The sequence below is a fragment of the Suricata suricatta genome, chromosome 13 (genome assembly GCF_006229205.1).
Source record: "Suricata suricatta isolate VVHF042 chromosome 13, meerkat_22Aug2017_6uvM2_HiC, whole genome shotgun sequence".
Lineage (NCBI taxonomy): Eukaryota > Metazoa > Chordata > Mammalia > Carnivora > Herpestidae > Suricata > Suricata suricatta.
In genome coordinates this window covers 51,371,496-51,383,022 of record NC_043712.1, presented here as the reverse complement: position 1 = coordinate 51,383,022, position 11,527 = coordinate 51,371,496, and positions in this window count along the sequence as shown.

The following is an 11,527-nucleotide window of genomic DNA, read 5'->3' as shown; positions in this document are numbered from 1 at the left end:
ACTGAAAGCTCTATCAGTTTCAAGGAGGAGAAATTATTATTGATTGGAAAGACCAAGTGAGACTTATAAAGTGGGAAGACTTTGAAATAACCCTTGAAGAAAAGTGAGAATTTGGGCAGTGTAAAGAGAAGAAAAGTCACTATTAGCAAAAGTGAAACTTGGAAAAAATTATTTGGATAAAGCACAGCAGAGAGTCAGAGAAAGTGGGAAGCCTGAAAGGTGGGAAGGTTAGACTAATGAGAGACTTGAGTCATAGACAATGAGAAGACAGTGGATATTTGCAATATTTTGTTATCCTTAATATTTGATAAACATGAGGAATGCTGAGGAAAGATTTCAAGTTTTCCAGCCTGGTGATTGGGAGGATGGAGACATTTCCAGAAAAAAATTAGAAAAGCAAGAAGTCAGGAGAAAGAGCATTTCAGGGTTTAGAAACTGGACTTCATTGGCACCAGCACAAAGCTGTAGACTGAAACCAAAACGGGATGAGTTGTCAAGGGAGGGAGTACGAGGAGATCAGCAGGCTGACTCCAGGGGCCATGGACTAGCAGCTTCCTTTAGGAAGTAAGAGAGAAAAGAGCCAGCAGCACAGGAGAGAGTGGAACATCGAGCCATGGAAGCCACGAAGCAGGGTTTTCAGTCAGGGAGAATTGATAGTACAAGCTTTCTAGTGCAGCCCAGTGGCAAGGACTGAGAGCACTCCTGGATGTTGCATGTGGGGAACCACTGTGGACCTTTATGGTATTTAAGGAGACCATGAATGTTCAGTGTCAAAGGGGATAGAAGAGAGAGCTTCATCTAGTGCCTATGCCTTTCCAAGTTGTGCAACTCACATGTTCTCTCATTCAATGATTTGACGGGCTCTATTTGCCAAGCACCGTCACATGGCGGTGAACAACAGAGGCATGATCCCTCTCCTATTAAACTTCCTAGTAACAGAGAAGCTAAACATCAAATAAAAATGAGAAAATAATTAAAAGCCATGATTAGTGCTTGAGGCAAAAGAAGAGGCTGATGAAAGTGAATAAAAGGAGGAGCCTGACTGAGACAGCAAGGAGGTATCAGGGAATATGTCACCATGAGTTGCATGCGGGGGCATAAGTGGATTGTGATGGTCAGTATTCAAGAGTAATTGAGTGCCTCTTTCAGGGGCCATGAAGGTTCTCAAGTCCTAGAACTTACAGAGCATCTCATCTCTCCATCTTTATATAATGACCAAACTTCACTCCCTATCACATGCCTATCTTCAGAAGATAGAGATCAAAGGTGGAAATGTGTAGTTTGAGGCAAGGTTTTCTTCAAAAGTACATGGGGAAGATGAGTCTACCAGTGTTAAGTTATAAGGCTGAGAGACCAGGAAGGCTAATCTGATTACTTGTAATTATCATTTCAACACTGACAATGTATACTCATAATCATATTGCTTCTAGAACATCTTCATTATATCTTTCACCTTTAGAATGCTTGGTTTCCTTACAGAATAGGATTGATGATCCAAGTCTTTTAAGGTAAGGGTGTTGCTACCTCAGAAGCCAACGAGAAATTTGCTACCCTGGAAAGAAATCACTAAATAGTCCTTGGCTTCTTCAATCTGTTTACCAGCCCACCTGTCACTGAGGGTAGACTGACCTCAAAATTAACACTCTACTTTATTTTGTCCATCAGCATTGTTGCCTCACAGGATGTGTTTTCAAGTGGCCAACCTTGTTCTCAAATGGGCAAACCTTGTTTCATGCCAGAGCTATGTTCCTGGGGGGAAAATGTCTTAATTAAATTTAGTTTATTCAGTTCCTTTGAAATGAGGAGTGTGTTTAAAAGAAAGCCCCACTCAATACTTTTCGAACCAAGTATCCACCATTTGCTCTAACTGGTCCAGAACTCCTGGCGTGGAGAACATCTGCTCACTCACTTTATCATGGTGGCAACTTTATATCTGGTTGGTTTCTTCTTACCTCTGGTGATCCCTCCATAGGAGCAAAGATGGACCACGATGGGGGTGTGCCCTGCCCCACCCTCTGTGACCCATCTCTGGCCATCCTCTCTCTGTCCTAGCCTTCCCTCACGAGCTGGTAGCGCTCTTTGGGTCCCTTGGGTCTTGTCTCACTTGGGCACCTTCTCCATGGAAGCCCTTGCCCCTGAGCGTCTGGGTTGGCCCCTGCACCTTGATCTGTCCGTGTTAAGACCTCTTGGAATCCACAGGGACAACTCACCAGTGACCAGGGGCAAAGCAGCTGTATCAACTCAGCTTAGGGAAGCTCAAGTATCCAGTGGTCTTGGCTGTGTGGAGTTTGAAATGAAGCCCAACATATTACTCACGGCAAAACCAGGGGCCAGCCAAGTTAAATAGAATGCTCCTCGAAACTTTCACGGGCTGATTAGAGAAGGAAGCGCCGATTTGAAGAGCAGCTATTTTGTGCCTTCTTGTATTTTTTTAAACAACACGCTCTCCACAAGTGAGATGGGAAAAGTCGAAACCTCAAAGAACGATATTTTTGATCATTTAAAAACCTTAAACCCATGACCATATGCCACGTCCATTTAACATCCTGAGAATAGCCATAATTTTAGGGAGCCATTTTTTTTCTTCCGGAAACTGTGCTGAGGCACCTGGTAAGCCTGTTCCCACCTAATGTTTGTGCTAAGCCTGTGGCACAAGCACCATTGCTGTTCCCCTTTGCAGAAGGCCCAGAAAGCAAGTGCACACTGCTTTTAAGTAGTTCAGCTAGGATTTGAATGCTGATAGCCTGCCTCTGTATTCTTACCTGCTCTCAAACAAACCAAAGTACCTGGGAGCGTTTACGAAGAGAGCACCTCCAGACATAGTCGCGATGTTACCCCAGCAGTCTCTGTGTGGAAGCCAGCTTGTGCTTGAAAGAAATTTAAGCGCTAGGAATTCAATAAAGCTGAACACGCCCTGTTGAACCAAGCAGGGCTTGAGTTTGCAGATTATTTTCCAACCATGGGGAGCTCATGACTTGGAGGAAGACAGAGGATCATTTAATGGACATACAGAAAATATTTTTATTTTCAGCTTTTTTTTGGGGGGGTCCTCCCTAGTACAGAGGTCAAATGTGAGGCCACGGGTCCTTTCCTCTGTTGGCTTTCCTACCTGGGATTGTTTCAAGAAGCCTGAAGCTGAGTCCCAGGTCCCCCACTGGCCAGGCCTGCCGCTTTCATTTGATCAGGTACCCACACCTCCCTTTGCAGCTGCGCGTCCACATAGACATGTTTATTCGAGCACTGAGAATCTTGCTTCTTGAAAAGCCCCGGGAATTAGATTGTTTTCCACATTGAAAGTTTTCATTTGAAAAATAACCCTCTTTGTTTAACTAATGAAAAGGAGGGGCTGCCCTCACTTCTCGGGCTGGGTAAGAATTCCATGGGCAGTAATTCTGTTTCTCAGTGGAAAATGTTTCGGTTTCTTAATGTTGTTTTGCAGATTGGCCCCTGCCGGGCCCTCACTCTGAGGACCACACATACACGCACACACACACTCGCCCTTGCACAGTGCAGTCCTTTCCACCCTTCCCAGTTGGGGGCCGAGGATGGCTGCATCCCCTTTCCAGCACCTGCAGAACAAAAATGAGGTGGGTCAGGGGCTGACTCCCAGCCAGAGGCATTGCTGTCTGCTCAGGAACAGAATGCCTTTCCAGGCCGTGCTCTGAATCCCAGAGGCTGGGTGGGCCGCAGAGGAAGGAAATTAGACTCTGAACTTCTCCTGTTTCTGCACACCCCTATGTCAGGCCATTCTCTCACACCATGGAGGGGGTGGTCTAACATTCCCTTCTCATTAGGTTAGTATGAGATGGTGGTAAAGACAGCACTGTCATCATTGGACTTAGAGCGTGGCCGGCGTGATGCTGAGTGGTCAGATATGTAGAGCATATCAAAACGTGGCCCTGGAGGTAACTTAGTGGAAGGAAGAAAAACATGGGTGCTCAGATCAGACAGACCTGCTCTGACACTTAATAGCTCAGCCCATAGGCAAGTGACTGCTGAATGGTTCTGAGCCTGTGTCTGCAACGCTGGATGAGGAAGTCATTTATCCCACAGGGATGGGCAGTGCGTGTACGATGTTTGCCACATAACAGATGTCCATGGAGAATCTTTCTTCCCTTTGCTGTTCTTTGAAAATTGCCCATCTCCTGTCTAGCTGGGGAGACAAACTTTATTCCCGGGAGACAAGGTACAAACAACTGTGTGCTGTCCCAGCAGCACTGAGCACAAAGCCCACTGCAGAGTTAGGATGAGTGGTCAAGGGGGCTCTGTGTTCCAGGGACCTGAGGATCTGTCACTAATGGGAACTGTTAAGTCCAGGGAATTTGAAGAATTCCCTCTGTCAAGATTCTTTGTATGGGAAAGAAACAGCTGCCTTGAGTGCGTGGCTTAAACACAGTTCTGCTTAAAATGAGCAAAAGTGATGGACAAGATGACTGCTATGAGAAAATAGATATTTTGAAGACGAACATGCATAAAATGTAAACAGAGAGAAGGCTGTTAGCATGGAGTAAATGAATAGACTTGAAAGGCGATAGAGATAGTATGCACAAGCATATCTGTCAGACTGCTTTTGGTTTTAAGTGACAAAACCCTCTTCTAATATAACCTGTAGCAAATAAATAAGTAAGGAATCCATTGGTTCCTATAACAAAGACATTCTGTGCCAGATCCTTAGCTGGGACTAAATATATAGTCATATTACATGGTTTGAGCTAGCTTGCTGTCTTCTCTCTCTCTCTTTCCATCTCTTCATTTTGTCTGATAGCCTAATTCTCTCCTCTTCCTGACTAACTTCCTGCTCCTGCTTTTCCTCAGCAGAGAAGGAAATTCTCTCTCAGCATCTGCACATCCAAGACAAGGAAGACCCAGGCCTGAACCTATCACTGTCTACAGGATAAGGTGCCACACTTCCTTTGTGATAGTTGCCCAAAATGTTTGAGGAGCACTGTTTTAGCCACTGGGGATGCAGCAGTGAGTGGGACAGACAATGCCTTGTCCCCTGGGAGCTTACAGGCTTGTGAGAAGCCAGCATTTTAGTTGAATCCTGTTGTCCCATCAGGAACCAAATAATGACAGAGTCCTCTCAGTTCACCAAGGAGTCAAATCCTTGGCAAAATTAGAAGCAAGTCAGAGTGCTGGATGGCTCAGTGGGTTAAGCATCCTACTTCAGCTCAGGTCATGAGCTCATCACGGTCCGTGGGTTCGAGCCCCAAGTTGGGGAGCCTGCTTCAGATTCCGTGTCTCCCTCTCTCTCTCTGCCCCTCCCCTTCTCATTCTCTCAAAAGTAAATAAACATTTTTTTAAATTTCAAAATTAGAGGAGAGTCACCAAATAGAATACTATGTGTTGAAGATTCCCGCATGTCAGATAAACGTACGTGTCTTCACGTTCCAAATAAGAAGGCAGCCTCCGTGTGAAAGGTCCCTCCTGAAGGCGTGCCCCTAGGCAGTACTGCCAACCAGAAGTGGCTTGGGCTCTAAGGAGACATCATCTCTTAGGGGTTTCTTGCAGAAAACTCTCACAAGGAGTGCAAATAGTTTGCATGACAAATACTGGCAGGCAGAATGACTCGAGAGCTCTTGGCATCTGCCCTTTTCATCCTGGCTGCAGGAGGTTTCCAGGGGTAAGAACTATACAGCTCATGCTGAGTTGTCTGTTACTCCCAAGAAGCCCATGAAGGCCTTAATAGCCCAAGAACTATTTCTAAGGGGAGAACACACACACATGTGATATATATGCACATGTATACATATATATGTACATATATGTATATATAAAATGATTAGTTCTCGGATCAAAGAAGGTGGGATATTCTATAGTCCTATAATCAACCATACAAAATGGAATCAATTTGGTGCCCTGTTTGCACTGTAATGGGCATTGTGGTTTTAGGGTGGGGAGGATAAACGCTTTCTCAAGTATTCTGTATTTGGAGACATCAGTAGATGTGTGTTTTATGATAACCTGGGTGTGTGATGGGGTAGGAAGGAAGTCTCACCAAATATAATTTTTCCGTTTTCATTGAGTACCTACTATGTGCCTATCCCCAGATATACAATAACAAGAAGTACAGTGTCTCTGCTTCATGGATAGAGTATCCAGGGCAGGGACCCGCATGCAAACTGACCACATGACAGTGGGTAAGTGTCCTGAGGGAAATGTCCAAGTGCATTACACTCTAATGCATCTGAGATGCATGGTGGGCTCTTTGTGCTGATGGTGGGGATGAATGGTTGGCACCTCCTCTCTGAATGCCTGTCTAGAACCCCTGCAGAGAGCCTTGACTGGAAGCTGGGAGGTTTGTGAGGAATGCGAGGACAGCCTTTTACAGAAGGCCTTTGGGCCTTCGGAGGCCACAACTTGCTAAGCACGCTTAACCTCTGCAGGCCCACAGTGGTGTGCGACAAGCGTCCCTAGGGCCTGCTGCACAATCATTACTTTTATTATGCTTCTTACTGTCAGGTACTCTGAAATCCACACGGACCGCTCCGATGATTTCAGGTTGTCCCAAAAGAGAAACTCAAGAATCAGTGATGAGCACAGCAGGAGAGGGAGCCGGCTGCCTATCTCAAAAGGGCACATCACCATAATCGCAGCTATACCGTGAGCATATGCAGAAGGAATGTAACGGGGAGTGTATGTCAGGAACAGCCAAGAGGATACATGAACCGTGTGACCTGCATCCCGCCCCCCCACCCCCAGAGAAAGGTGCCTTTAAAATATGTGGTGGGTGTCCACGTGGTCTCCCTAACCCTGCAGAGCCTCCCCTCCCCCGCTAGCCACCTTTGCCGCTATACTACTGAATTCACCCTGGGTCTCCCCAGGGCTGGCTGTTGCCTTCATATTTCATGCGGAATGTGCAGCTTCCCAGGAGCCCGAGGCATGCCCTGCATTCTGATGCACTGGCCAGCTCTGACACCAGACAGCCTCGGAGCATGCCTAATGAGGAGGCTGACACCGAGGCGCAGGAATCAGCCGGGCTGCAAGGGCCTGCTGCAAACGTGCAGTGACAGGCAGTGGGGACGGGCCAAGGCGAGAAGACAGTGGGCGCTTTTCAAGACTAGCCTATATCACCAGAGACTGATTCTAACACCAGCAATGGATCGGAGGCTAGGCGAAGGAGGCAATTCAGATCAAGGAATGTCCTGGGGAAAAGCATCAAGTTCAAAGAGGAAGGAGAAGCTGTGAAGACCAAGAGGGGTTGAAGATCCGAATTATTCCCGCCTCAGCAAGCAGGGCTGCCGCCTGTTTCCCTGTTAGCTCCGGAGGAGGCCTGCTTCTTTGAGGTCCCTCAGAGACTACTTCATTATCTAAAGGATCCTGCTGAACAAAAGTTTTCCCTTGCCTCAAAGCCTCATCTACCTTAATTTCATGCATTACTTCTCATTTTGACTGGCTCTATCAGGATCAATAGACCCTCACATCCCCTGGCATTCAGGCACTTACACGTGGGAGCAGAGTAAGCGACCACAGTCAATTTCCCAAAGCCCTGAGCATGTGACGCTAACATACATGCTCCACATTGACACTACCATCCCCCTGACACTTGGCCCAAGCCCGGCCCTCTCTGGTCATCCCCCCAAACTGATGAGGTAGGTGAGGCTAAGCCCCATTGGACACATCCAAGGCTACCCATCAGACCAAGGTTTCAAACATTGCCTGGCCCTCAGTGCTTTGTTTGTTTCCTTTTTCTTTTTTTTTTAAAGTTTATTTATTTTGAGGAGGGGAGGGGCAGGGAGGGAGAGAGAGAATCCCAAGCAGGCTCTTTGCTGTCACTGTGAGATCATGACCTGAGATGAAATCAAGAGTCAGATGCACAACTGACTGAGCCACCCACGCACCTCCTCCCCCCACCTAAGTGCTTTCACATGAGCTGGTCACCATAAAAACTCATCCACCATTCTGAGTGAGTGTATACAGAATGAGGTAGCATCCACAATTCTCAAAATTTTAGATTTAACACTAGAAAGGGAAACTTTTACATTTAGTATGGACTATCACTATTGAAGTCATGAAATCTAACCAAAAGTTTTCCTTTAAAGCTTTGATTTCTGTCGTTGTTCCTGCGTGTCTGTCTTTCTGTATATGTGTAATCAGCCTTCTGTTTTGGCACTAGGGACAATAATTTCACAATAAGACTAATAATCTCTAATTGCATTCTTACTTTTCATCAGTTGTCTCATGTCTCACGTCATCCTTCTGACCCTGGGACGACACTATCCCACTCTGCAGATGAGGAAACTTTTGCTCAGAGAAGTTAGACAGATAGGCCAAGGCCACAGTGCTGCTGACTGGTGGGGCAGGAACTTCCTTACATGAAACTCCATGCTTCGAGCGCCACAGATGACGCCTAGATTAAACCACCTTGGTTTGCAGTCACATCGTATAAACACATCTTTAATATGACTCAATGCCCCTTTATTTTCAGCATCACTATTATTCATGTACATCCTGCCCAGTGGGTTCTTGAAATATCTCCCTTGTTAATACTTGCATTTTTTTGTGTGTGGAATTATATTTTAGTGGGTTTTTTTTAATGATTGTTTAGAATCCGTCCTTTCTAAAAACGGAACAATTCCCACTTTTAAAATGTAAGTTAATTTTCTGTCAGTGAATACTTTCAGAGTTAGAACGATGGAATTTTACAATGAGAGGAGACTTGGAGATGACCCAAAGAATTGGCCCTATAATACGTCAAGCAGGTGGTCATCCAATCTCTGCTTAAAACACCCTGATGCTAGAAAGCGCACCACCCAGTTCAGCTGCCCGGGCCGTCTCAGTTGTTAATCTTCCTTCCACGGCCTTGTGTGCAGCCTGCTCTCCAGACACTCGAACCAGTCGCCAGCATGAGTCGCATGTGTCACTGAATGACTTCAGCCTCTGTGTTAGTTTCTTGGGGCTGCCACAAACGGGACAGTGTAAACAACAAATAGAAATTCGTATCTCACAGTTCTGGAGCCCACAAGTCTGAGCTCAGAGCATCAGCAATGTGGGCTCCCTCTGACGCTGTGAGACAGAATTCCTTCCATCTCCTCCTTCCCTTAGCTTTTGGTGATTCACTGCAATCACGGGCATTCCTCAGCTTATAGGATCTTAGTCTTCATGTTCACCCGGTGTTCCATCTGTGTGCACACCTGTCTCCAAAATGCCTCTTTTTTAAGAAAGAAATGTTCCTGTACCAAGACAGTGTGTGTGTGAGAGTGTGCACGAGTGGAGGAGGGGAAGAGAGAGAATCCTAAGTAGGTTTTGGGTTATCAGTGCAGAGCCTGACACAGGGCTTGAACTCATGAACTGTGAGGCCATGACCTGAGCCAAGATCAAGAGTCTGATGCTTAACTGACTGAGCCACCCAGGCGCCCCCAAAGTTACTCTTTTTATAAGGACACCAGTCCTATTGGATTAGAGACCAATACTACTCCAGTATGACCTCATTTTAGCTAATTACAACTCAACAACCCTATTTCCAAATAAGGTCATATTCTGAGATAATGAAAGTTTAGGGCTTCAACAAATGAGTGGGAGGAGGGACACAATTCAACCCAAAACAGTCCTTTTCTGCAGACAAGCCCCGTAGGCATACAAAGATGGCACTCGTGCTGTCCCTGAGGCTTCTCTTCTGCTTTAACAACCTTGAGCTTGTTGCCAGTCTCTTCTGTCGTGGGAATCTCTTCTGAACAGGCTCTTCTCTCTGTCAATGCCTGAAAGGGTGGCACCTGGCCAGCTGGGCTCTTGAGAAGTTGCTCCCTCAGCCCCGTGACTACTTCTCCATGTCAGCACTGGTCGAGTTCACACTCTCAGCTGCCTAGGTGTGCAGAGCGTGGCTCGTGTCAATGGCAGACTCTGCTAATCCTCCCCAGTTTCTATCACACAGACCGCGCTGAAACGCAGACCCCTCCATCCAGTAATATACTACGTGATTCCCTTTTCCCAGAACGTCAATGAAACAAGCCTGGCTAGAGAGAGATCCTTTTGGCACTTTGCTGGAAGCTTCCTGTCCAGGTCTGAGGTAGTGCCACCCATTTGTGGCAGTCACTTTCCAATTCCGAGATCCCCATGACCACAAAGCCTTTTCTAGTCTTCAAATCAACTCCATCAGAAAAAAAATGAAGATAAAAGTGAAATGCTCAGAAGCTACCTCATTTGCTAATCCTAAAGCTGAAATGTTAGAAGATAGGCAGTGTATTTGGCAAGTCTGGTTTTTCACAAACATGCTACATTAACTTCTCCAAGTCTTGTTGTCTTGCTCACGGAGCCTTTCTCTCCTACGATGTGTTCCATTTTCTTGCAAAATGTTGAAATTCCCAGTTGCATGTTTTCCCTGGATTGTTTCCAGGGAAATAATGCCTTCCTATTCTGGAAATCGGTCCCACATGTCTTCTTTTAATACTTCTGATAAATCCCCTGATCGTGATTCATATTTTTCAGCCCTTTAATAAGTGGACTTCTTAAGCAATTGTTCTGATCAGTTTTCTAATTGGGGTCCGGAGAGAATGGTTCCTTCAAATCTACCGATCTGCACTCTTTCCAAGGGCACCCTCTTCTGGGTTAGCTTCCTTTGTAGATATTAAAGAACTACGGGAAGGCCAGAAAGAAATCTGTAAACAGAAATAGGGTAAAACAAGTAGCAGGCTTAAAAGGAAAACAAAAAGTCAACACTGTTTTCCCAAATTCTTTTTGTGAAAATATGGAATCGTGGACTAGAGAGAGGTTCAGAGCGAAATGTGCTTGGGAGCAGGAAGAAAGGTAGAGTGGGATTAGAGGAGGACCCAAATTGCTTTGGTATAAAAACAAGGTAATGCTACTAACTCAGTAACATCCAGGTCATGTGGTGAGACCCTAAGCCTTTTAGGACAAGTTCTGGAATCTCTGGAAAGCAGTGCTCTCCCCGGGGGTATTTGACATGCAACCCCCCCTCTATGCTGCACTATCAGTTTTTAGGAATCAGCTATTGAGGATTCAACAACGGTTATTTCTATTTGTTATATAGTTTTAAAAGTAAACGTTAGCAGTTTAAAAGGAGGAAATCTCAGTTTTCAAGATCTTCAAAGTCAGCAAAATATTTCATGAATGCACTAAAATTTACACATATTAAACAAAACCGTGACACCTTGCCATTTGCACTCTGTTTCACTGTCTTGGGTGTTTAAAACAACAACTCTAAGAGAGCTGATAAAATAACAATCAATGTAACTCACCTCTCATTGTTTCATCCTTAAGATCTCGTATCATGACTGCTGTTTTTCATCTATTCTTTAAGTGCTGGCACGCGTTCGGTCGGAGGAGTGGAAGACATAATCTGTACCGGGTGTGAACTCAAAAGATCCTTACCCGCAAGAATTTAGTCCCAAAAGGAACATGAATGTGTGTCGTCTACCTGTATGGGAGACTGTATGGCTAAGAATTTCTGAATTGGCTTCCAGGTAGAATACGATATTTATTAGATGATAAGCAATGAAAATGTGCTAGTGCGTGTGTGTATGTGTTTACATATTGTACACACAATAGACGCATATAATCAAAACTCAAC